The following is a 25,401-nucleotide window of genomic DNA, read 5'->3' on the forward strand; positions in this document are numbered from 1 at the left end:
TATTTTGCTTTTATCCATTTCTTTCATCTGTGACTTGCTTCTTTGTCTCTTCATTTTGGCTGTTTCCCTGTGTTGATAAAGTGGCCTTGTGTGCTAGGTGTCCTATAAGGCTCAGTGGCTCAGTTTCTCCAATCACCTGAGGTGGACACTCCTGGTGCACCCCTTTGTTGACTGGGTTTACAGTCCTGTTGTAGTTAAGCCTTGATTGCTGTTGGTATCACTGGGAGGAATTGACATCCAGGCCAATTGGCTGTGAGGACCAGCTATGTCTACAATGGAAGAATTGCTGTGCTGGAGACACCTTATGGGGTAAGACTTGCTTCAGTGAGGCTTTGGTGCTCACTGAGTCTGCTCCCTGAGTGTGTCCCTTATGGATGTGAAGAGTTGTAATCTGTTATGGTCTCACACTGACCATTGGGTACACTGGCTCTTGGATCTCCAAGGAGGTGCTAAGTCAGCCACTGCCTGAGGCCACCTAGCAGGAGCTACAGAGAGATCTGCAGATTCCTCCTCTTTGTTTGGGGTTTGGAAGTGCCCAGATGAGGCCCAGCTGTGAAGCAAGGCCAGTTGCTGCTGCTGAGCCTTGGGCCTTCTTTTGGAAGCTTTGGAGCTCTCTGACCCAGCTGCAGTTTGTTAGGTTTTATGCTGCGAAAGGATGGGCAAAAGCCGCTGGGCACAGCTTGGGTGGGGTTGTAAACTGGGTGGGACAGGGTCTCTGGGAATCACTAGGGCAGAGCAAACAGGAATGGCTGCCAGTCAGCCCTGCATTGGAGAGGTCCCTGCGTCTCCGAGATCCGTGCCCCTGCACAGGAACAATGATCGCTGTGAGCACCTCTGAGAGAAAGCTGCCCTCGTGTTCCAGCCCAATGCCAGACAGTCCAGTTTCTCCCTGTATGAGTCTGGGTCCCCAGAGTCTTGCCCGGAACTGGAGTTCAGAGCAATCGGGAGCTTGTATCTCCCTCCCAATTGAAGAAAACAACAACAGCGCACCCAGTTGCCAGCCCGCTTCTCACGCGCCTCCACAACTCCGCACCTTTGCACCTCCTACCAGTCTCAATGCACTTTTTTCTTTCCTTCTAGTTGTGGAACTTCCACTCAGATAGCTTTCCTGTGGTTTTGGATGATCAATGTTTTGTCTTTTAGTTGTAGTTTTGATGTGGTTGTGAGAGGCAGCAAGTACATGTTTTTTACCGTTTTTTTACCTATGCCGCCATCTTGGTTTCTCTCTCATTTGGATGTTATTGGTTCAGTTGTTTCATTTCTCATTTCATTCGGGGAATTTTGTGACTCACTGTTTGTTTTTTCTCTTGTTCTTGGCAGTTTGCATATTCATATATACAGTCCTCTAAATCCACTTGTATATTCCTTCTTCATCTACATGTGTGCTCATGACCTAGTCCTTATACAGTGCAGTCAGGATCCAGTGAGCTGAATGAGTACTATGTTGTTGGCATTCCTCCATTTATGAGTGATAACACTCTTAGTCTTTAAATGAAAAACAACACATAGCAAACAGTTAACTTCATTTACTTTTGCTTCAGTTCTAAATCTCAGAGTCTATAAAGTTTCCAAATAAATGCCAAAGCAGTCAGCAAAGTTACTAGGGCTGTTAATACTTCACAGGTCTTTTAAATCAAATGATAATGTACTCTGTGGTTACTGGGTCATCATCAACAGGATCCCTGAATGATATAGAGTGTTGAGGCTTACCCAAGGACTCCCTGGGTTGCTCAAATGTTCTAGTCCTTGTTTTCTTTTTTCTCTTTAAATAAATTTTACCTATTTTAGGAAGTGTCTTTGTTGATCTAATATTAAGATTATATTTCATGCTCTTAGAAGCATGAATTACTACGAGTATATTCTACCACAGGTATAAAATAAAGATAATGCACTTAAAATCCAATATATGAACTTCTTACCATTTATCAATAACCCATAATGACAGAGAGGAAAAAACAAAAACAAAAACCCACTGATACAGAAATGAGAGGGCTTGGATTTTAATCCTAGATTTCTCAGTTGCCAATTAGGTGACTGGGCAATTCATGTAAATTCATTGCTCCTCAGGGGATTTATTCATCAATAAAATGGGGATGATACAACCTGCCTGGCCCTCAACCAGGCAGCTGAGAGGCTCCTTTGAAACAGTGTGTGAAAGTGCCGTGAGAACCTGAGGCCTTGGGCAGAGGAAGCACCATCACCCCGTGACTCATCCCTTGGTTCTCACCACTTCTTTCTGGAAGCCTTGTAAATTCTCTTCTCTTTCCCTGTGGTCTTTTCAGAAATGAGTGGGCACATGGCAGTATTCGATGTTCCCTATCTTTATTCCATCCTAATCTCCTCTCTGTCCCTTCCTCCCCATCTCTGGAATCTTGCGCAAAAGTTGGTATGGGGCACTCCTACCCATGTCCCTCTGCAAAGTGACAGGGTCAAAGTGGGGAGGGAGCTCTGTGGGTCCTTTTGCTGCTGCCCTTCATGGCCCCCTCCTTCTCAGCGTTCTTCCCCACTCACCTGTCTTCTGCCACCTAAATGCCTGTGGGAATTGTTGCAGCTGGACAGACATGCCCATATTTCCTTCTCAGCTACTGCTACCAGGTTGCCTTTCTCTTGTAAACACAACATGTCACAGAAGAAGCCCATGGGCTTCCCAGATAATTCGGAGAGGTAGTTAGGTTTGGTCATCTCCATTATGCAGATTAAGCAACGGAGGCATGAAGTTGTTTAATGAGAGTTACTGCAATGTCCTTTCTTCTTTCCTTTTAACATGGGTAAAGTTTATGGAGCAAAATGATATTGAAGTAGAAGAGGACATTGAAAAATATTTGATTAGTTGAGTAAGATATTGATCTTTACATTCTAGCTAAAGATCACACTATTATTAATATCAAATTTTAAAAAATTCTCACCTGAGGATATTTTCAGTGATTTGAGAGAGGGGGAGGGGAAGGAGAGAGAGAGAGAGATGTGCGACAGCTATTAAGTTTTTCACAACATTTCTGCCCTGGCCAGTTTTTCTCAGTGGTTAGAGCAAAGAGCCGTGGTTTCAGTTCCCAGTCAAGGGCACATACCTCAGTTGCAGGTTCCCTAGCCCCAGTAGGAGAGACAACCAATCGGTGTCTCTCTCTCTCTCTCTCCCCTTCCTTTCTCCCACTCTCTCTAGAAATCAATGGAAAAAACATCTTTGGGTGAGGATTTAAATTAAAAACAACAACAGAAAACACACATTTCTAAGAAAATCTTACATGTAGAAAATAATGGAATTTCGATAGTAACAAATGACTGGCTATTGAATCCTGAAGTTTGTCTCTTCACCTACTTTATGCTCTGTTGAAAGACAGATGTCCCTAGGGCATTTTAATGCTTGGAGTTTGATAACCAAAGACACTGTTCTGACTTGCACAACTTCAGTGGCGCAAAACCCCAGAAGTTGTTACCCGCCCCCCCCGCCCCAGACAGAGTTCCTCATGTTCAAGCCCTAACACGCACCTTCAGTTTTTTTCTTAGGTGGAAATGTGAGTAGCATGAAACACACTGTATTTAGGAAATTCAAATACTGGACAATTTAAAATATTGTTAGAGTAATTTTTTTGGGGAACTTGTGATTAGAAAAGATCTGTGATTGAATTCTCAAGAGATTCTGGAGCCCCAAAGCCAGAGCATGGGCATGGGACAGTGGCCACCTCCAAGTCCCCTGAGGCATCAAAGCTTGGTGGTGACCATAAGGCCAGTGGACTGCCACCTACATGCCCCTGATGGTTTACTAGCACAGAGGAGACTGATCAGGCGATGTAGCTGTTTCTATCACAGTCTTTGGATGTTTGCACCAATAATGTAGATGAATTCAGAAAAGACTGTGAATAATAACAATTTGGGGAAAGAACTAGACCAGACAGCTGAAGACTTGGATCTCTACTTATTAGCTAAGTTATTCAGTAAAACCACTTGACTTTCCTGGGGCCTTATTAGATTCCTCATTTATAGTAGGAGGAGTGAACTTGGTCTTCCCTTATAAAGTTTGTTCTTGACTAAGACCTCTGAATCACATATTTGAGTTTATAATTTTTTCAGGAAAGTTGGTCAAGCTGTAAATATAATGTCTAACACATACAGAAACTGAATTGGTTCTAATGATAAGTAGTTATGTCCACCCTTTTCAGTAGGAATGTCCCTTGGTGAAAAGCAGAGAGCTGTCAAAGTCACGAGGTAGGTTGGCAAGGATAGAGTTTCTGTACCCCTATGAGTAAAAGCTTTGTACACCCTGAACAATTGCAATAGGGAAAAGAAGAAAATGGCCAGAGTTAGGCATTTACTTTAGACATAGCATGAAGGGTGAATCATATAAGTGCTGTTTGAGGACTCTCTTAAGATGTATACATCTGTGCATGTTTGGTCATCATTTACTAATTCAGTGTAAAAGCATAAAATTTAAACTGAGGTATCTGAAGACACTCCTATTTGTAGTCTAGAAGGCCTTACTAATGACAAAAATTCAGAAAATAACAAAGACTTAGAAATTTTCTATGGCTACTATGTAGTAATAATGTGTCTTTGACTTAATAAAATAGCATACTGCTTTCTCTACAGGTTTGAGTCATAGTGTCTTTAGTCTTGAGCTTGTGGCCAAAATATATAAATTCTGCCTGGCCAATTTTGCTCAGTGATTGAGCATTAAACTTATGAATCAGGAGGTCACGGTTCTCTTCCCAGTTAGGGCACATGCCCAGGTTGCGGGCACTATCCCCAGTGTGGGGGCATGCAGGAGGTAGCCAATCAATGATTCTCTCTCATCATTGATATTTCTTTCTCCCTCTCCCTTCATCTCTGAAAGCAATAACAATATATATTTAAAAAAATAAATTCTGCTTCTGGTTCAGCCATTGGCTGGCTGTGTTACTTTAGGTAAATCATTTAATCTGTGGAGCTGTTTCCTTAAATAGGAAAAAGAACCAGTGGAAGGGTAAAGTGAGCTTTATTGATTTCTTTCCAGATTTTATATTCTATTTGCCTAGAGATTCCAACTTGCTACTGAGGAGACTGAAAAACATTAACAAACTAAGACAAATGCTATCCCCAACATTTGTATGCCAGCCAATTCTAAGTGTTAAAAATCGTATCTGGTGAAAGATAGTGTTACTGAAGAGAGGTTCCCTAGGGGATGGTGTCTTAGGCGGGTTCTCCCAGAAGCAGTCTCCGTGACAAGCATTCAAATACAGGTGGAATTCAGGAAATACACGTAGGGGGTGACGAGGTGAGCAGGAAAGGGAGGCCAGCCCATAAAGGGGGAATTATCTTATCGTGCTCATTTCCACTGTTGGTAAATGGAGGTTAATCCCCTGGGAAATTCCGAATGTCAGTGTAGAAGTCAGAGCTATGGCATCCCTGGGTGAGAGATGTTGGGGTTTTAGAACTGCAAGTTCTTCCAGTCACTGGTTGAAGGCTGCTCCTGCAGGCACTGTTTCTCTGGCACTTCCTCCCTGTGGAGGTGTGGACTCCTATTGGCCAGAAAGTCCCCAGGTGGTGGGAATTCCACTGGCCCCAGACTGAGGGATATGGGTGGTTACAGTGCCTGTCATAATCTGATTACAGCGGCCCAGCCTGAGCAGTGCCCCTAAACTACTGCCCTGTGGGGCACCAGCTGAAGTCCTCCTTGGCTGTAGCAATTTCCTGTTTGTCTCTAAACTCAGTGACATATAGCAGCCAGGGAGGAGCAGGCTCCTGAGTGCTTATTAGCCTTAGATCTGGGAGGTAGACCATGGACATTGCACAAAGGCATGCTGACAGTACACGTGCAGTCAATGTTGTCCAAGCTGCAGGGCGTACTTGAGGGCCACACCCAGGACATAGTACTTTAAAGGGAGTAGCATCCACGAGGCCTCTGTGATGCAAAGGGTGACACTCCGTGAGGAATAGGATTTTATTTTGTAGAAACTCTTCTTTTGATAGAGAAAGCAAATTCTCTGATGTGCTATAAAACATGTTAGGAGATGCAGAATTTTCTATCAATTTTGGTGGAGAGTCAAACCAGCTGTCAGCAGCATCCTTGACTGGTTTCGAAACATCTGGGATTTGAAATAGAATTTGAAATAGGATGTTTGGCATGAGCATTAAATTTTTGTTCCTTCAGCATCACCCAAAGTGTTGTGAAAACTTTATTGCTTTCTAGATATATTTGTCTTTTAAAAATCAATCTGTGTATTGCTATTTATACTGTGGAAAAAATAATATGTGTTAGAAATATAACTTTATGTTTCATATTTTTTAAAAATATATTTTATTAATTTTTTACAGAGAGGAAGGGAGAGGGATAGAGAGCCAGAAACATCGATAAGAGAGAAACATCGATCAGCTGCCTCCTGCACACCCCCTACTGGGGATGTGCTTGCAACCAAGGTACATGCCCTTGACCGGAATCAAACCTGGGACCCTTCAGTCCACAGGCCGACGCTCTATCCACTGAGCCAAGCCGGTTAGGGCTATGTTTCATATTTTATAATAATTTAGGCTTTACTATTTAGGCCAGAATTAAAAATTAAGTTGTTTAGAAATGTTTTATGTACTAGTGGTATGCAGAAGCTAACAAAAGATCTTTGATAATCCATGTACTTGTTATTATAAAAAAAAGTTGTTATTGCCTGGCTGGTATGGTTCAGTGGTTGAGCATCTACTTATGAACCAAGAGGTCACTGTTTGATTCCTGGTCAGGGCACATGCCCAGGTTGCAGGCTCGATCCCAAGGAGGGGATGTGCTGGAGGCAGCCGATTGATGATGTTTCTCTCTCATCATAGATGTTTCTATCTCTCTCTCCTTCCTTCCTCTCTGTAAAATAAAACTATCTATTAAAGTATACTGAAAAAAAAAAGTTGTATGACCTGGTGAATCATTGTCCTTGAGTTAGCCACATTGCAAAAGAAAATTATAATTAAGTCGTCGTGACTATATTGCTATTAAGTAATCTGCTTAACTATTTGATATCTAGATAGGGCTAATGAAAATCCCTGAAATCATTTTCTTATGTCTCCATGTCCATGAAAGGCAAATAAGAAATCAAGAGGGATTAGGTAGTTTTTTGGGAAAAGATGTTGAAAATTCAACTTGACCTAGTCATGGAATCAGAATTTTATGGATTTTTAAAAAGTATGTGAAGAGGTCTTTTAGTAAAGTGTTCTCCAAAATGTATTGCTTAAACATCCAAATCAAAATCACCTGGAGAAAAGAGCAGATTCCCATCCCAACCTCCAGAAATTCAAATTTGGTAGGTTTGGAGTAAGGCTGAGGAGTCTGCCTTTTAACCAACCTCTTATTAAAGCCATTAAAAGTTGAAAACCAGAGATCTAGCCCAATGGAGAGTAGAATACAGAAATCTCAAGAGTATTTACCAAGGGCACCCCGCTGCCTGATAGCAGAGCTGGGGCCAGACCCAGGTCTTTCGAGTTTAAAAGTCTTTTTTACATTGTTTATAATTTTCATAAATATTTGAACCCATATCCCAAACTTATTCTTTGCATAAGTAGTGATAAGTAATAATTTACTAGAGAACCTAATACAGCAGGCGTGTAAAGTCTTGATCCTTTTATATATGCTGATATGTAAATGAAATTTATGCAGACTAGAATAATAAGAATAGTTTTGAAAGGCTGGGTTTTATATCCTTAAAAAAATCACAAAACACAACACATGAAAATTTCTGGAATGAATGGATTGCTAACCAGGCTCTGAGATGAATGTATTATATGGTCTGTCACACATATTTTTCCTCTGATCACTTCTTTATTTCCACATCTATTATTCATATTTGGCATGTTTGCCTCTCAGATAACTTCCTCCTCTAGTTTTTCATATTCCATCTCCTATGTGCTCCATCCACTGCTTAGAGCTAGGTAGTTGATGACTGTGTGGGCTGGTGAGTTTTTGTGATTAGTACATGGAGTTGGGGAAGCCATAATTGTGGTTCTCATCCCTGTATGTGATCATTCAGCCTTGCACAGGGGAAAAAAATGCTTCCTTATTCGTAGACTGCATTTCTAACAGGGCAAGTCTTGCTGAAGATGTGCAATGCTGGCCATGCACCTACCATGTGAGAGCAAGTAAGGAGCTCTCTCAGCACATCACCTCTAGGAGGAGACAACTTGCAGGGCACTTCCTGCTGATGGTGGGTGGTTAGTGTCCCCTTTGTTTAGGATGGGAAATAACACGAGTTTAAGCTCTGACCCAAAATAAGGCTGCAGAGATTCCTGTGTGACCCACTGGCTCTCCAGGAGACTCTCACAGGCACTTGGGCCCTCTCCTGTCCTTTGGAGGAGAGAGTTGAGACAGGGTAGATTTTGAAATAGGGTTGATTTTGACATTAATTAAAATAAAAACAGAATTTGGAGACAATAGCTCTGCTTTTTTCTTCTTCCTTCCCTTTGCTTCTTATTCTCATGATTGTATCTTAACCCAGTAAGTATTTCAGGGGGCTCACCAGGGAACGTAAAATGTGACACAGAGGCATAGTTCATACATATAGTAAAACAGCAAAGAAAAAACGAAGGTGGAACCCAAGTTAATAAGAAATAAGGCTAACTCTGCTGATCATGATGATCTAGCCGCTCCTATAACGCGGTCTCAGATTTAGTGTTAAGTTTTCTAACTCTCAGTAAAATGAGAAGCGTTCTAAGTTACACAGCTTCATCCTTAAGAGAAACAGACCACCAGGAGAATTACAGCACTTCTTTCTATTAAGATCAGCGTTGTCTCTGGGGCATCTTTACAAAGAGAATTCTGGGAGCTCAGGAACAATGTTATTGACAATTTCTTAAAATAGTCTAAACAACAGTTTTCTTGAGGATGTGTCTGATGACCCCTAATAATGACTTGGAGTATAATTTAGTTAAGGCAATTCTGCAGTGGGCCAGTACAATGCAATCTAGCAATGGATGTACAATTAATAAAATGGCAATATGAAGTTGTAGGGATTTAAATAACATGTGGAGTTATCAGAATTTCACAAACAATGAGATTAATTATCATTAGAATTGCAAAATGCTTAGAACTCTAAATGGAAAGGAACATTTTCATATAAATACAGAGAGGAGAGCCCGACCAGTGTGACTCAGTGGTTGAGCGTTGACCTATGAACCAGGGAGGTCACGGTATAATTCCTGGTCAGGGCACATGCTGGGGTTGCAGGCTCGATCCCCAGTGTGGGGCATGCAGGAGGCAGCCAATGATTCTCTCTCATAATTGATGTTTCTATCGCTTTCTCCCTATCCCTTCCTCTCTGAAATCAATAAAAATATATTTTAAAAAAGAAAATAGAAAGATGAAGGTAAAGGGATTGTGACAGTGAGAGAACTTCCACAAATAAGTCACCAGTGTGCAAAGGGCAGCCTTGCTAAGACCCGTTATAATTTTTGCTTATTTGAAAGAGAAAGAAATTAAGTGAAGTTTGTTTTGCTTTGTTTTGAATGTCTCTCTGCCTTTCAGCATAAAGGCATCATTTGAACTGTATCTTCATGTCTTTCCAGTTATGCTAAAGGAGTATGATTAACACATACATATTTACGTTGTGCACTGAGTGATTGGAATAATTGTGTGACAGTCTGCATCATCACTCTTGGGATTCTTATTGTATCAATTCTTAGGTATTTCTACATAAGAGAAGTAAAAAGATTTTCTTGGTAGTATTATATAGGAAGGATTTCATGGATGTTCAAACTCTATTGGTAGCATGTTTTTGTTTCTACAATTTTATTGTTCATTATATTGACTGAAGAGAATTATTGTCTCTCACATTGATAAAGATTATCCTGAATTATTGAGGAAAGTTTAAATTATCCTTTTTGAGAAGGTGAGAAATTTTTACAGAACTCTTGGGAAAGATTTTCTTTTGAAATATTTACATTGTTAAATATCTTAATACTTACAGAGCTAAAAAAAGAAACCACACAAACCTTTTAAAAACAAAACAAAACACAGTTGTGCAGAATAATTCTAGCCCTGGAAACTCTGACTAGCTGAGGCTTCTATAGTATTTATGCAAAATGAGTACTATAACCATCATTCCTTGACATGCTGAATTCTAGTGGACAGCCCCCTCCCCCATTTCTTTTTTAAACATATTTTTATTGATTGGAGAGAGAGGAAAGGAGAGGGGGAGAGAGAAACATCAATGTGAGAGAGAAACATCAATCGGTTGCCTTCTGCACACACCCCAACCAGGGACTGAACACACAACCCTGGTACATGCCTTGACCGGAAATTGAACTGGCAACCTTTTGGTACACATGACGAAGCTCAATCAACTGAACCACTCCAGCTGGGCTTTCCCCTATTTCTTTATCATTGACTAAATTGGTTATGTTTACTGGTAACACTTCTATAGTGCTGTTTAATACTATAATGGTTAGATTTAAAAATTCACCCTGGCTAGTGTGACTCGGTTGGAACATTGTTCCCTGCACAGAAGGGTCAAGGTTCCATTCCTGGTCAGGTTTCGGGTTTGATTCCCGGTTGGAAGGCAACTGGAGGCAACTGATCGATGTTTCTCTCTCACCAACTTTTTTTTTCTTTCTCTCCCTTCCTCTTTCTCTAAAATCAATTATAAAAAATTCAATTGAATTTAAAAATCCAATCATTACAGTATTGTTTAAACTACAGCTACAATTTTTAGATTCAAAACAGGAAAATATCTACTATACTAGAATCTTGTTTATTCATACATATTGTTTTAATTCTAGAATATGCTTATGGTTTCTACTTATGGTCTAAAAGGCAAGGCCTGGTGACACCCTGCCCCGTGGAGAGTGCAGGGAGAATGGCTGAAGCGCTGTCTAAAGCCTTTTTAATCAAGGCAGGTAGCACTCACCTGTATGCACCTGTGTAGCCTCACTGATGTTAAAATAATATAACACTAACACACCGGTGAGCAAACAGATGCTGTCCAAAGACTTCTGGGTGTTCCTTCTGCACCCTAGCTGCCTAGACCCCCCTGACCTGGCACTGCAGGTGGACCTCCAGTGTGTGAGTCAAGCAGCAGGGATTGGATGTGTCACTGCTTACTTGTGCTCAATATTTTGACTGTTACCACTGCTCTCAGCTCTGAAGATTTATTGTTCTTTGTTGATTATTTATTCTGTTTGTGGACTCATAAGGCTGTGTAATACGTCCTTGCTCTGTGCCTCCTTTTCTTCTTTCTTTATGTCTTTTCCTTCCTTTAGAATATTTGGCTACCAATCTATAGCACTTTTATCAGAAATTGGATAGATGATTATCTGGCCAATACTAGGTTTTAGAACTGCCTGGCATAGTCTCTCACCTCTCATCCATGCACTTAAATTTCATGCAGGCCACACACTCTGAGATTCAAAACACGAAAATATACTAGAATCTTGTATAGATTCACATGCATTGTTTTAGTTCTAGAATATGCTTATGCCTTCTAAATTGTAGATGGTGGCCCAGTTCCTCAGAGTTCTGAGAGGGAGCACAGCTGAGCTGTGGTTCTTTTGTCTAAAAGGCAAGCTTTTATCAGAAATGGGATAGAAGATTATCTGGCCAATAGTGGATTCAGCTCTTCTGACACCATATTTCTTTGGCATCTTTGAACACAGCTTGTTAATAAATGCCTCTAGCATCATTTATTCTCTTTGTCCTCTTTCCTCTCATGTTTTCTGAAGGTTCCTTCTTTTCTACCCTCCACATATTAAACAGTGTCTTACTTTCATGGCTGCTTGTTACCCATGAAGTGTTTACTAAATATTCTGTGTCATGTCCACTTCCATTTGTCACAGATAATTGAGAATGTATTGGTAAACATTTTTTCTCTCAAACCTCCAAGCTTCTCTTACGTTCTTGTAAAATTGTCTTAAAGTTTGTTAGCAAGGGATTGTTTTAGAGGCTAACTTGTAGGCAAACTGGACATCAAGACACCTTGATTTTCATTCCTAGCATGCTAAGCACCCTATCCAGCAAAAAAAAAAGAAATAAAGTGATTTTAACTTCTTTCCAAAATATAAGCTTGTTTTTAAAAGCAAAGCAGTTCCTAAACAAGTAAGTTAACTTTGTTTCACAATAGTGTATTCAAGTTCAATGAACCATGTAATTTCTGCTTTTGGATGTTAAGTTAAAAACAAACATTGTTTAAAAAACTTGACAGGTAGCCCAGCTGACGTGGCTCAGTGGTTGAGGGTTGACCTATGAACTAGGAGGTCATGGTTCGATTCCCGGTCAGGGCACATGCCCGGGTTGTGAGCCCCATCTCCAGTGTGGGGCGTGCAGGAGGCAGCCGATCAATGATTCTCTCTCATCATTGATGTTTCTCTCTCTCTCTCTCTCTCTCTATTCATGTCCTTTAGGAAAGATTATAATTTTATATTTGAAGGCCTTGACCAACTTTTAAAAAATAGCTAGCTACCTTTGTTTGTTGTTGTTATGAATAGGATTAAAACTTTTTTTACATTCTCTAATTATAGTTTTTGGGATATAGGAACACTACTGATTTTAATACATTGATCTTAAATGTAACAACCTTGATAAACTTCCTTATTATTTCTTTTTAAAAAAAATATATTTTATTGATTTTTTACAGAGAGGAAGGGAGAGAGTTAGAAATATCGATGAGAGAGAAACATCGATCAGCTGCTTCCTGCACACCTCCTACTGGGGATGTGCCCGCAACCAAGGTACATGCCCTTGACCGGAATCAAACCTGGGACCTTTCAGTCCGCAGGCCGACGCTCTATCCACTGAGCCAAACCGGTCAGGGCACTTATTATTTCTGATAATTTGTAAATTGCCTTGGATTTTCTTAGCTAATCATTTAATCTATGGATAATGACAAGTTTGTTTCTTTCATTTTAATCTTTATACTACATTTCTTTTTCTTATCTTTTGCCCTGGCTAGAAACTGCAGTTCAGTGATGAATAGATAGGGCGATAGAAGGCATCTTTGTCTTATTCTTGGCCTTAAAGAGACTGTTTCTAACATTTCACTATTGAATAATGCTTGCTGTATGCTTTTTGTAGATACTCTTTTTTTTTTCAGGGAAGAACTCCAGTCTCGTTGAGAATTACAAAAAGTAACAAGACTCCAAAAGAGACACAAGCAAGCAAGTTGTCTTGCCAGATGCTGAAAGTAGATAATGAGACTCAATGGATCAGAGCAAGATAGGTTATTATTCACAGCACTGCCAACAGCCTGATCTTCAGCATGGCAACACCAGTTCTCCTGACCCCCAGTCTCGTGGTGTCATGTGATGGCTCAGTGTGCTGCAGCTGGGGAACCCCAGGCTAAGGGCCCAGCACCTTTTATATCAAACAATGAATAAGCCAGTTTCTCCTGAAGAGCAAGTAGTTGTACTGTAGTTATGTTATGATTGCCTTGACTTATGTGACTAGCTGACACATGATTGACAATGTGACTAGCTTCAGAAACAGCTCAAGGACAGGCTAGTTAAGGCCTTGAGGTTGGACATATTCAGAAAGGATGTATAAGGATGTTTGGAACCCATAGCAGACTGCCTCTCCCAACAATAATTTCTTTATCTTTATTTAGTTTGCTAGAGGATTGTGACATGAATGATTAATGAATTTTATCAAGAGGTTTTCCTGCCTGGCTGGTGTGGCTCCGATGGTTGAGCACTGACCTATGAATCAGGAGTTCACCTTTCCATTCCCGGTCAGGGCACATGCCTGGGTTGTGGACTAGATCCCCAGTAAGGGGCATACAGTAGGTAGCTGATCAATAATTCTCTCTCAGCATTGATGTTTCTATGTCTTCCTCTCCCTTCCTCTCTGAAATCAATAAAAATAATTTTCTTAAAAAGAGATTTTCCTGCGTATATTGAGAAAACCATATTGTTGTTGTTTTTAAACTTTAATCTATAACTCTCCTATGTTTTATTAACAGTAACATTCATTGTTTAATGTTAAACCAGGCTGGAATTTCTGGGGAAAATTCTTCTTGGCAAGATATGTTGTATTTTTTATACGTTGATCAATTCATTTTGCTAATATTTTATTTAGCATTTTTATGGCTATGCCTATCATTGAGTTTGGCTCACAGTTTTCCTTTACTTTATAACCCATGTCTGTTTTGAATATCTACAATACATGAGCCTTATAAAATAATTGGTAAGATTTTCTTTTTTCTCTATTCTCTGGAACAGTTTATATAAGAGGGATTATAAGATGAAGCTTACCTAAAATTTTAGTAAAGATTACTTATTGTAAAAATATGAGGACCTAGTAGTTTTTGAGTATTTTGGGAATACTGTTTCAACTTCCTTAACTTAGTAGAACTTTAATCAATGCGTCTATTTTATCTTGAGTCAATTTTCATAATTTATATATTCTCAAATGTATTGGCATAATACTTTCATGATTTAAAAAAAACATTTATGTTTCTGTAGTTAGATTCCTGTCTTTATTCCTAATATTTTTACTTTCCTTTTTTCTCTCAATTATTTCTTTGTTTTCTATTTAATTAATTTCTGATATTATCTTTATAGTAATTTGTTTCTCATTTAAGTTTATTCTTTTCTTTTTCTAGCTTATAGAATGAATTCTTTGTACATTAATTTTTGGTCTTTCATTTCTTTATATATAGACTAGTGGCCCGGTGCATAGATTCATGCACATTGAGAGGAAATTAAGTAGAAGAAATATTTTAATATCGCTATTCACCCTTTCTCTACAATAGTGTCAGAGATGAAAGAAAATTAGTAAAATCGTCGGACCTTTGGCTGGTCACTTAGCCTTTTATATATATAATTAGATAGGGGTCCTGGAGTGTGCGAGGGCACTCTGCAAAGTTGCTGTCATATAGGTTGTGGAACGCAAATGCAAGTGTGCAGTAAACCAGATTCGGGATCGACAGTGCCCCAGCAGCAACATAAGCTATGGCTGAAGGTGGAATTGTGCAGCCCTGCGAGGAATCGGGCTCCCTCCTCTCTGGTTCCAGGGTGCATCACCAGAGTCACCGCAGCTTGGCAGCTCCTGCGTTGAGTGTCTGCCCCGGGGTGGTCAGTGAGCATCATATGCACTGGCTGGTTGGACGGTCAGATGGTCGGACGGTCACTTAGCCTTTTATATATATAGATTTTAAAGTTATACATTATCTTCTAAGAATAGTTTTAGCTGTATACCTTTAATTTGTTATATAGTATTTTTCATTGTTTAAATGTTTTATAATTTCAATTATGATTTCTTCTTGGCCCCATGATTATAAATTCTTCTAAAGATATAAAATTATTTTCTTTAAGTGACGGGTTTGCTTTTGCCCTCCTTCCAGGAGTCTCATCTGCTCAAGACTAGTTTTTATACTAATTCTTCAGCTTGAGATGACTGCATTACACAGATACAATAAATTCAGACCCCACATCTGCATGGATCACAGGCTTTGGCATCCTGTTTTTCATGGCAGACTTTCTCCATCCTGAGCCCTGAGCACATGGCAAGCTTCCTTGTTTCTTCCTGGGCCATTGGGGACTGTTTCTGCTTCCATTTTTGGAGGAGGTATGCCATCCATGAATCCAGCTTTATGACAGGATCTTATTTCCAGTTCTCTGCCTTAAATAAATGCATGGATGAGTGGAACAATAGATCTTTCTCAATAGATCTTGCATGATCCCAGGGCTATGCTTCTTGTCTCCTCAGGGTCATTAAAGAAACAGTCCTGCCCTAACCGGTTTGGCTCAGTGGATAGAGCATTGGCCTGCGGACTGAAAGGTCCCAGGTTCGATTCCGGTCAAGGGCATGTACCTTGGTAGCGGGCACATCCCCAGTAGGAGGTGTGCAGGAGGCGGCTGATCGATGTTTCTCTCTCATTGATGTTTATACCTCTCTATCCCTCTCCCTTCCTCTCTGTAAAACATTAATAAAATATATTTAAAAAAATAAAGAAACAGTCCCTAGATATTAGAGCTCATTTTCTGCTATCTCCACTAAGATGCCAAGGTGCCAGTTTATACACCTACTGTTTTTACTTTGAGTTCTTCCTTTATTTCGTATGTCAGGGTTATTGTTTTTTCTTTCTTTCTTTTGAGCTCTTTTGAATTGTAATCTATTAAATCTTACATTTCTATGTGTTTGTAGTGAAAGGGTATCAACCCTTGATTAACCTCTCAGAGTCCTTTCCAAACAGAATTTTGACCCCTGTTTTCAGTGTGAACACTAAAATAACTCATAAATTCAGTGGAAAGCGGAGAGTACATCACAATTATTCCATATTTAACATCAAGAAATTATAATATTATCATCTATGTGTGTGACCCACCAATCTCTGACAAAGAGGAACTCTACAACTTTTATAGTTTAATATCTATCATTTCAACTAGAACGTTTATCCTCTTTGACAACTTTAGCAGCAAAGTCAGAAAAATGAGCATCTAAAATCTCTGGCATGCTAGCCTTAGCATGGGTCAGTGGAAAGGCCAAGTTTAATGGTATTGCCTCTTGACCAAATATGCAGACTAGGGATTTACTGATACCCTGTTCTTCCAGAAAAACAAGACCTCTACGCAACACCCACTATTTGAACATTGACATTTTCAATTGATTACATCATGGTAGGTAAAGACATTCAAACTAAAGTTTCTGTGGTAGTACACGAAGTCATACTATTCAAAAGCTATTTCCAAATAGCTTTTATCTCAATTTGTTTTGATATACATGCGACTGTAGATTCATGAGGACTTGGAGTTGGCCCTGGCCAAGTAGCTCATTTAGCTAGAGCATTGTCCCAACATGCCAGGGTTGAAAGAATCAACCAATAAATGCATGGATGAGTGGAACAATATCTCTTTCTCTCTCTCTCTCTCTCTCTCTCTCTCTCTCTCTCTCTCTCTCAATTTTTTTTTAAAGAGGACTTGGGCCCTAGCTGGTTTGGCTCAGTGGATAGAGCATCAGCCTGTGTACTGCAAGGTCCGGGTTTGATTCTGGTCAAGGGCACATGCCCGGGTTGCGGGTTCGATCCCCAGTAGGGGACGTGCAGGAGACAGCCGATCAATGATTCTCTCTCATCAGCGATGTTTCTCTCTCTCTCTCTCTCTCTCTTTCTCTCTCTCTCTCTCTCTCTTTCTCTCTCTCTCTCTCCTCCTCTCCCTTCCTTGCTGAAATCAATAAAAATATATTTTTTTAAAAAGAGGACTTGGATTCAATGTTTTAGAAATTGTCTCAAATAAGATAAACATTAAATTAGAGTTTAGGAGCTATAAGGGTTAGGTACTTCTAATCAGCTTGATTCAGTTCACAGCCTGCAATATAATTCCTCTCTAATCCTCAGCTTTAGGCCTCTCATCTCTGATAAAGGAGAGGGTGTGATCAAGGAACGCAGTTCAGGAGTCAGGGCATTATGCCCAGACTGAGATGGTTTGGGGTCAGTAGAAGGCTACTGCCATACCTGCCTCTATGAAATCAGCAGGGTGTATCACCACTAACACCCTGACCACTCTGCTAATCCCTACATTTGCAACATTTCTAACAAAGGATTACCTAGAGATAAAGTGTAATAGTCACCTACTTCCTGTATAATTCCAGAAAAATTTATGTTTTTACCTTTTGCCAGTGTAAGTGTGGGATTTTGAGCTGCTGTATCTCTGTGTCAATAGAGCCTTTTGGTTTCGACTGTCTGTATCAAATTGATATGGCCCCACATTTCCTGGCAAATAGTGTCATCATAAGAGGTACTCATGTTGTAATTTACCAATAACTACTAAAATACTGGGTCTTAATGAGCTATTATATACAATAGTTGTTGTTTTTTAAAATCAGGAAGTACAATATATAGATTGAACCTTTGCCCACCTTTCCTACTTTTAAAGGTTCTCAGGCCTAAATGACATGGGCATACTGAGCTGAGAGAATAGAATAACAACAGCAAAAATACAACAAACCATCAATCAGTGAAGTCAGAAGCCATTTCAACAATTGATGGCAAAAATCTATTTTCCATAAAATATACAGAAAGTACATTCTTTAGAACATGAAAATATCTCTAAATATCGCTGACCTCTAAGCCATCCTGAACTTTTATTTATTTATTTTCTTATTCACTTTCCAGTTGCTACAATGTTAGCATTTCAGAGTGTTACCTCTTCCATGAAATTTTCTTGTTTTTTTTTCCAAGCAAAATTGATCCCCTTCCTTTTTTTTAAATCACATTTTTTAAATTACTGTCACAACTTCTATAATGCTTTCTTGCATTTGTTTGTTTACATGCTTATTTCTCTTGACCAGAACATAAGCTCCTTAAAGGCTAGTGCCATCTTTTTTCCTCTAGTGCCTATATGATATGTGTCACATAGTACATATCCCATAAAGACTGGTTGAGTGACTAAATGAAGGATAAGAGTTAGTCTTGGTGCGTTTTTCCTAGCTTCTATTAAACTTTCTCAGTGAGGAGATTTGCCCAGACAGCCAGGTTATTTTGTCTAGTAGAAACATCCAACAAATATATATGAATACTTAAAACTATCCAATTTAATACCAACTGGAGTTCATAAATTTAAAAAATAACTGAAGAAGCCTGATGAATCACCTTACCACTTCCTGTCAAAACCTCTCTTACCTGAGTAAAACCCTTTGGTCAGCACTTTGATAATTTTGTATGTTGAAAAGCCTGACATGAGTCAATAGATCAAACATTATAGTCAGTTTTGCAATTTGCTTAAAAGGAATTTGTTTTTCACTTTGAATTTTGATGTTATAATTTGTTGTGTGCTTTGGTTTAACCTTCTAACTTCTAGACCAGAAAATAACTTACTACCACCTTACAACTTATTTGGTGTCCCTGTTGCATCTCAATTATCAAATATCAAGAACTTGAAAAGTTAAGTTCAAGTCTCAGTTAGTTAGATAACTTTGAACTTGCTGAGAGCCTCCATTTGAGCAACATTTTGGATATATAATACAGACATGGTAAAATCCTTAAAGACTATGTAGATCCAGGGCAGTAAACTTTAAGTATTCTCTGATGATTTGGAAAGAATTTTTTTGTGTGTGATTACTTAAGATTGGATTTTCTAGATCTGTCCTTTAAGATGCAATTAAATATGTTCACCTGCATATATAACCACAGATAATGCTGAATCTTAGTTGAGTCAATGTCCTTTTTCTTTCATTTTTTTGTATTAGTGTAATTGTGCTTATGTTTTCTTTATCTCTTATTTTACTTTCTTGGATCCTAGTAATGGATAGAAAACATTTTCCAGAAGGATAGGAATTTAAATTACTGTCACAACTTCTATAATGCTTTCTTGCATTTGTTTGTTTACAACAAGAGGAGAAGCTTGATCACAAGGAAGAATAGAATCTTTTTAGGTAGTCAGGAAAGGGTTTGCCTTCATTTTGGAAGAAAATGAATTACTTAGTAGAGCCCTTTGAATGTAGACTCTATAAATATTCAATAGCTCGGCTGGCATGGCTCACTCAGTACTTGAGCATTGACCTTTGAACCAGGAGGTCACGGTCCTATTCCCTGTCAGGGCACATGCCTGGGTTGTGGGCTCAGTCCCCAGTAGGAGGCATGCAGGAGGCAGCTGATCAGCGATTCTCTCTCATCATTGATGTTTTTATCTCTTTCCCTCTTCCTTCCTCTCTGAAATCAATGAAATATATTAAAAAATAAAGATTCAATAAATATTTATAGAACAAAAAATAAACCCCAGGGAGTCCCAGGCACTGCGCAAAGAATCAGAAGTAGAAATAGAAGAATGAATACAATACAATTTCTGCCTATATGGACCTCTAATCCAGTGGGATAGACAGACACTGACCAACTATCTATAATGCCTTATGAAAATTACAACACCCATGGTGTTTATGAGGACATAGAGGAGCATGACCAGTTCTTTGAGGGAAAGTCAAAGGTTTCACAAAAGAGACGTGAGCTAAATCTCAAAGTAAGAGCAGGATTTTGCTATGTAGAGGAGGGTGAGAGGAAGAGCATGTTAACAAAAGAGTTATGAAGGTGCATGGTGTTTTGGGGAACTATCTTCCTTGTTAACTAATTGAGATGTTGGTCAGTGGCCTAGTGCTGTGCTCTGACTGTACCTGGCAGGCACCACCTTCCTCCTCTAAGCTCCTCTTTCATTTAACAACCTTCTGATCATAATTGAAAGAGGTACAAAGAAGACGATCTTTTTTTCTTCTTCTTGATATTAAATATAAAATTGTGAAGATGCTCTTAGCTTCTTTTCAACCTGCAGAGCAGGTAATGGAGTTGGATTCATTTGTAACAAGTGACTCTTAAGTAAGAACTGGTGGACATTTTGGACTTTACTTGTATTTTGTTTATGTTATCTATTACCAAGAGTTTAAACTCCATTTTGCTTCCCTTTAATAACAAATTAGATTCTGAGTCATATTTTTTTTTTTATCACTAGTGATATCATTATTGTCTTGTCTCCTGAACGAATCTTCAAGACTCACTCAGGATCTTCAATGAATGGTGGGGACATGACAGGGAAAGTGACCCAAATGGTTCTGTAGCCTGAAGGAGTTATCATTATATCATTAGCTTGACAGTGTGTGGCATAGGGGCAGGGGTCATAATACAGTTACAAAAATACTCCTATGGTGAATGGATACTCTAATGAAGGCTATGTGCATAAAATTACAGAAACCAACGACTTTAGGTGCTCCAAGAAAGGTAGATACTAGCTTAAAAGCGTTATGCATAAAAGGAAATCCGAAGAGATGCTAGCTCCAGGGAAAGTCAGCAGAACATCAAATGTGGGAAGGATTTCACCTGGTAGGAGTTACAGAATCCAGATGACAAGTATTAGAATAGAGTAAGCTTGCTTAAGGACGACACATGAGAGTACTAGTACTAGCGGAGGAGGACTGGCGCCCAGATTTCTCCCACACCTGTACTCCTTCCGTCATTCCTTTCAGTGTCCTCTGTCAATGTTTTTCACAATAAGCTGTGAGGCATGGACATTTTGGTGATGTTGCTATCATTTTAAAAATCTGGAAACTGGAGCTTAGGGAGGTTATGTGACTTGCTTCACGGTTAGATGCCTATGAAGAGGACAAAGCAGGGCTGGATTCTAGGCCCCCGTATCACTGGTCTGGCAATCTTTCCTTTATCCTGCACTGTTTGTGCATGAAAAAAGAATTAGACTTATAAAGTGACAATGAAGCCCTAGCCGGTTTTGCTTAGTGGATAGAGCATCGGCCTGGGGGACTGAAGGGTCCGGGGTTGTGGGCTCGATCCCCAGTCGGGGGGCAGGCAGGAGGCAGCCGATCAATGATTCTCTCTCATCAGTGATGTTTCTATCTTTCCTTCCCTCTCCCTCCCTTTTTGAAATCAATAAAAATATATACAGTGACAATGAAGCATTTTGACAGGTATACATGTCTGCCACTAATACTGAATATGCTATCAGTTTGGTATTAAAAATTAAAATTGAGGTGTTCAAAATACTTCAGAAATCTATGAAGATATTAGTTAATCTATTTCATGAAAAGCACAATTATATCTGAACATCCAAATCTTAGTCACATAATATCTTCTTTGATATCTTGGCTGAAAAAGTGGGAGGGTAAATCAGGAAATGTATTCATCAGAAAAATGCTAATTGTAGAAGGCCCCTGGGAGATTGATTTTAATTTTTAAGAACTGGGTAAAAAGATGAAAGATAAAATATGGTTAATAAGTAACATATATAAATTAGAAAGCATTTTTGTATGTTGACATGAGATGAAATCAGTTTGAAATATATATTTATAGCAAAAGTTGCTGGGTTTCTAGAGGAAGTTGGCTTTTTGAACTATCATGGGCACCAGGTTTGATTCCGGTCAACAACTACTATTGACCTACTTTCGGCTGGGGAAACATTTCTGCAATGAGCTTGTCTGTAGCAGGGCTATCCCTCTCCCTTTCTCTCTGTGAAAAGGGGCCTGTGGAGTGTACCCAGGCGGCAGCGTAGCATTTGCCTACTGGGCTCACCAGAACTGGGCAATTTTGATGTTAGTTAGTGTCTTAGCTCAGAGCTTCTACCACCACATATTTGTAGCTACATAGACAGAGTCTTGTTGTTTAAATTGTTTTTGAATGATTTTTTTTTTTTTTCCACCAATAGTTCTCTTGGCATCTTGTCTCCTGGCCTGCAAGGGAAATTCATCTAGTCCTTGTTCACAGATAGGACAGCTTTTTCAGCACTCATACTTATGCTGAAAAAGCCCAGTTTCACCTTCCTCACTGTCAGGCCAGAGGCCTCTGTGCCCAACCTCATTCTGGCACTAAAGACCCGGCTCTGAGGAGTGTATCCTTGTTCCCAATACTGCCCCCCGCCCCCCAACCCTCACGCCAGGTAGCATCACACTGCTTATGCAGATGGTTTGACTTACCTTTTCTGGGGTTTTTTTGGCACCTTAAAATTCTCTTTCTTGCTTTTGAGTGTAACTGTGTATTTTAAATATTTTACTATAATTTATCCAGATTTTCTGTGTATTTGGAATAGGAGCAGAGTGGTTGCTCAAGTTTTGTCATTTCATCACCTCCACTAAAGTCCTTTCTATTACTTCAAAACTTGACCTTCTTAGGAAAAAACATATGTTATACATTGCATTTTATCCCACATCCATGTAGGGTGGCAAGGACTGTTGTGAATTGTCACCAAGGGTGTGGGGGTCATTGTTGCTAGGTTATGATGTCTAGAGTGGTATGCTACTGACAGGCACTAAAGTGCTCATGCCCTGCTCTTATGATTAGGGACTTCTGTTGTTCTTTACATTGGCCTAATATACACTGGAAAATGTTAAAGTAAAGAAGATAAGACAAAGATTATTATTCCTTATTTTCACTTTCAACCCTGAACTTGACGAGGCCCCAAATTTTAGGTCTTGTGTGTGGCAAAGTTCTTGCCAATAGACACATGAGGCCAACTAAGAGTGAGTCAGACTTCCTATATCACTCAGAACCTTTTAAGTTACAAGTACAGAAATTCAACTCAAATTCTCAAAAAGAGAGAAAAGACTTTACTGGCTCACACACCTGAAAAGTCCATGGTAGTCCTGGCTGTAGAAAGGCTGGGTCCAGAGGCTCAAGTCACGTCATCCTCTCCTGGCTCTGTTTTCCTCTGAGAGAAACCTTTTCCGGTAACCTGCTCCCACCCCCTGCCACAAAGTGCCCACCTCAGCTCTAGGTTACATCACCTCCCAGCAAAAACCTCTTTTCCCCACTTGTCCCAACCATTTGGTGTTGTGTCTCATTGGCTGGTTTGTATCTATGCTTGTGAAGTCAGTACACTCTATTCTCCTGACCACAGCTGTTGTGCCCACCCCTGGGGCTGGGCATTGGGGGTGGGGGGCATGATTCCCTTCAAGAGTAATGAATATGCTATAACCAGGAGAAAAGCAGATGAATTTCTGGGCCAGCAAAAATGAACAGATGCCAATTACAGACGGAGCAGACCTTCTACATGAAAACAGAGTGAATTTTAACATTTGGATTCACTCCATCACAAAAGCCCCACTTGAGGCATGGTGAAAGTTTATGTGGTACTGCTGGGTAAAAGACACCACTCAAATTCGGTGAGAGAGACCGTATTGAAGCTGTGTGATCATAAGATTTACAGGCTGGTTTGGGGCTTGTTGCAGAGAAAGAAAATTGTACCAGTCTTTCCCATATTCCTTTAATTCCAGAATTGCTGATATTTCTTCTAATTTTTAAAGCAGATTTTTAGGAGATTATCTCATTTCCTTTAGCAGCCAACTGAATGAAACTGGTGAAATTGCTCTTAGTACACCCAGCTCCTGGGTTCCTCCATCCTGTCATGCTCTTTCACCTGGTAAGAACTTCTGTTTTGTGAGCCTCTGTCGGACACTTCAAAGACTTCCATCGTCTTTAAAATAACAAAACATCACTTTTCTGAACACTTCAAATGCAAGTGAACCTTGACCTGAGCACCAGCGCACCTCCTTTGACGTTTAGCACAGGAACTGGTGTGCTCCTTTGGTGAGGAAGAAACTCTGCAAGGCACGAAGACAGGGATTGCTGCCACACCACCCCGCCCCCGGCCAGAGAAAGGCTCATCTACTGTTGTCCACACCCCCAGAAACAAAGCCTGGAATTCTCTCTTCTTTGAGAAGTTTTTGCCAAGAACTGGGAGAGGCGTATCAAGTCTTTACTACCCACAGGGCCACTAGTTCTGGAAGACAAGTTTGAAGTGCTTAATTGGCTTTCTTCAAAAGTTTCACTATCTTTTTGGGGTAGGTGTGGATTAGAAGGGGTCAATAGGGAAAAAAGGGGGAACAACTGCAGTACTTTCAATAATAAGGATTAAAAAAAAGAAAAGAAAGAAAGATAGGATAGCCTGGATCTTTACTATTTAGCTGTGTAACTCAGGGAACATTATTTCAGCTCTTCAAATTGTAGATTCTTCATTTTAAATATAGGATATTTTGTGATTATGAAATGACATAATATTTGCAGAGTACCCAATACAGACTAAATGCTAAATAAGTGTTTACTATTATTATTATTACTAGAGGCCTGTTGAACGAAAAGATTCGTGCAATAGGCCTGGGTCCCGGGTGCCGGAGGAAAACCGGTGCCGCTCCGGCCGGAGCTGCCTTCACAGCCCTCGCTGCTCCGGCCGGAGCTGCTTTCAGTCTTCGCTCTGCCACTTCGCGCCTATGTATGCAAATTAACCACCATCTTTGTTGGTGGTTAATTTGCATATCTCGATGATTAGCCAATGGGAGGTGTAGCAAAGGTATGGTCAATTTCCATCTTTGTCTATTATTAGATAGGATTTTAAAGTTTCATTATCTCTTGAGAGAGAGATAAGGAAAGCCCATTCTCTGAGCAAATCAACGGGGACAGTAAACATTTGGCTTGGCCCACTTTGGTATCTAGTTTTGGCTTTATCAGTCATGTGAACCTTGTTATTCAAAACCTGCGGGCGATGTTAAGGATGCTGCTACTGGAGCAGAGGTAAACATGGTGAGATTAGCTAGGATTCCAAACTGCTGCTCAGGAAGAAATGGGAGGCACGCAACTACATGGACGCCCCAGAACTGGAGGCGGAGTTAAGGTGGGCTTTCATCGCTTTCTCTGTAGGCAAGGATCACCTGGAAACACTATTGAACTCTTTTGAAAGGTACTTTTCAACCCACATGATTTACAACATAAAACTGGATTTATAATCCCTTCCTTTCTGATAGAAGCAATCTCAGGCACACGGACCTGGCCAAAGATGGCCATACTGACTTGAGGACGAAGGAAAGAAGGCAAATTCATTCAATTGGCAGAATTTTCAAGAAATCCTGACTTTTTCACATCTTTTTGTCTTTAATCTGGAAAATTGAGAGATGAGGGCTCTTTTTTAAATATATTATTCCCAGTTTTATTATGATATAATCGCCATACAACAAAAGCTCTGATTCTACCTGTTCCTACAAACCTGAGTCCA

This window comes from Myotis lucifugus, unplaced genomic scaffold, assembly GCF_000147115.1.
Source record: "Myotis lucifugus unplaced genomic scaffold, Myoluc2.0 scaffold_216, whole genome shotgun sequence".
NCBI lineage: Eukaryota > Metazoa > Chordata > Mammalia > Chiroptera > Vespertilionidae > Myotis > Myotis lucifugus.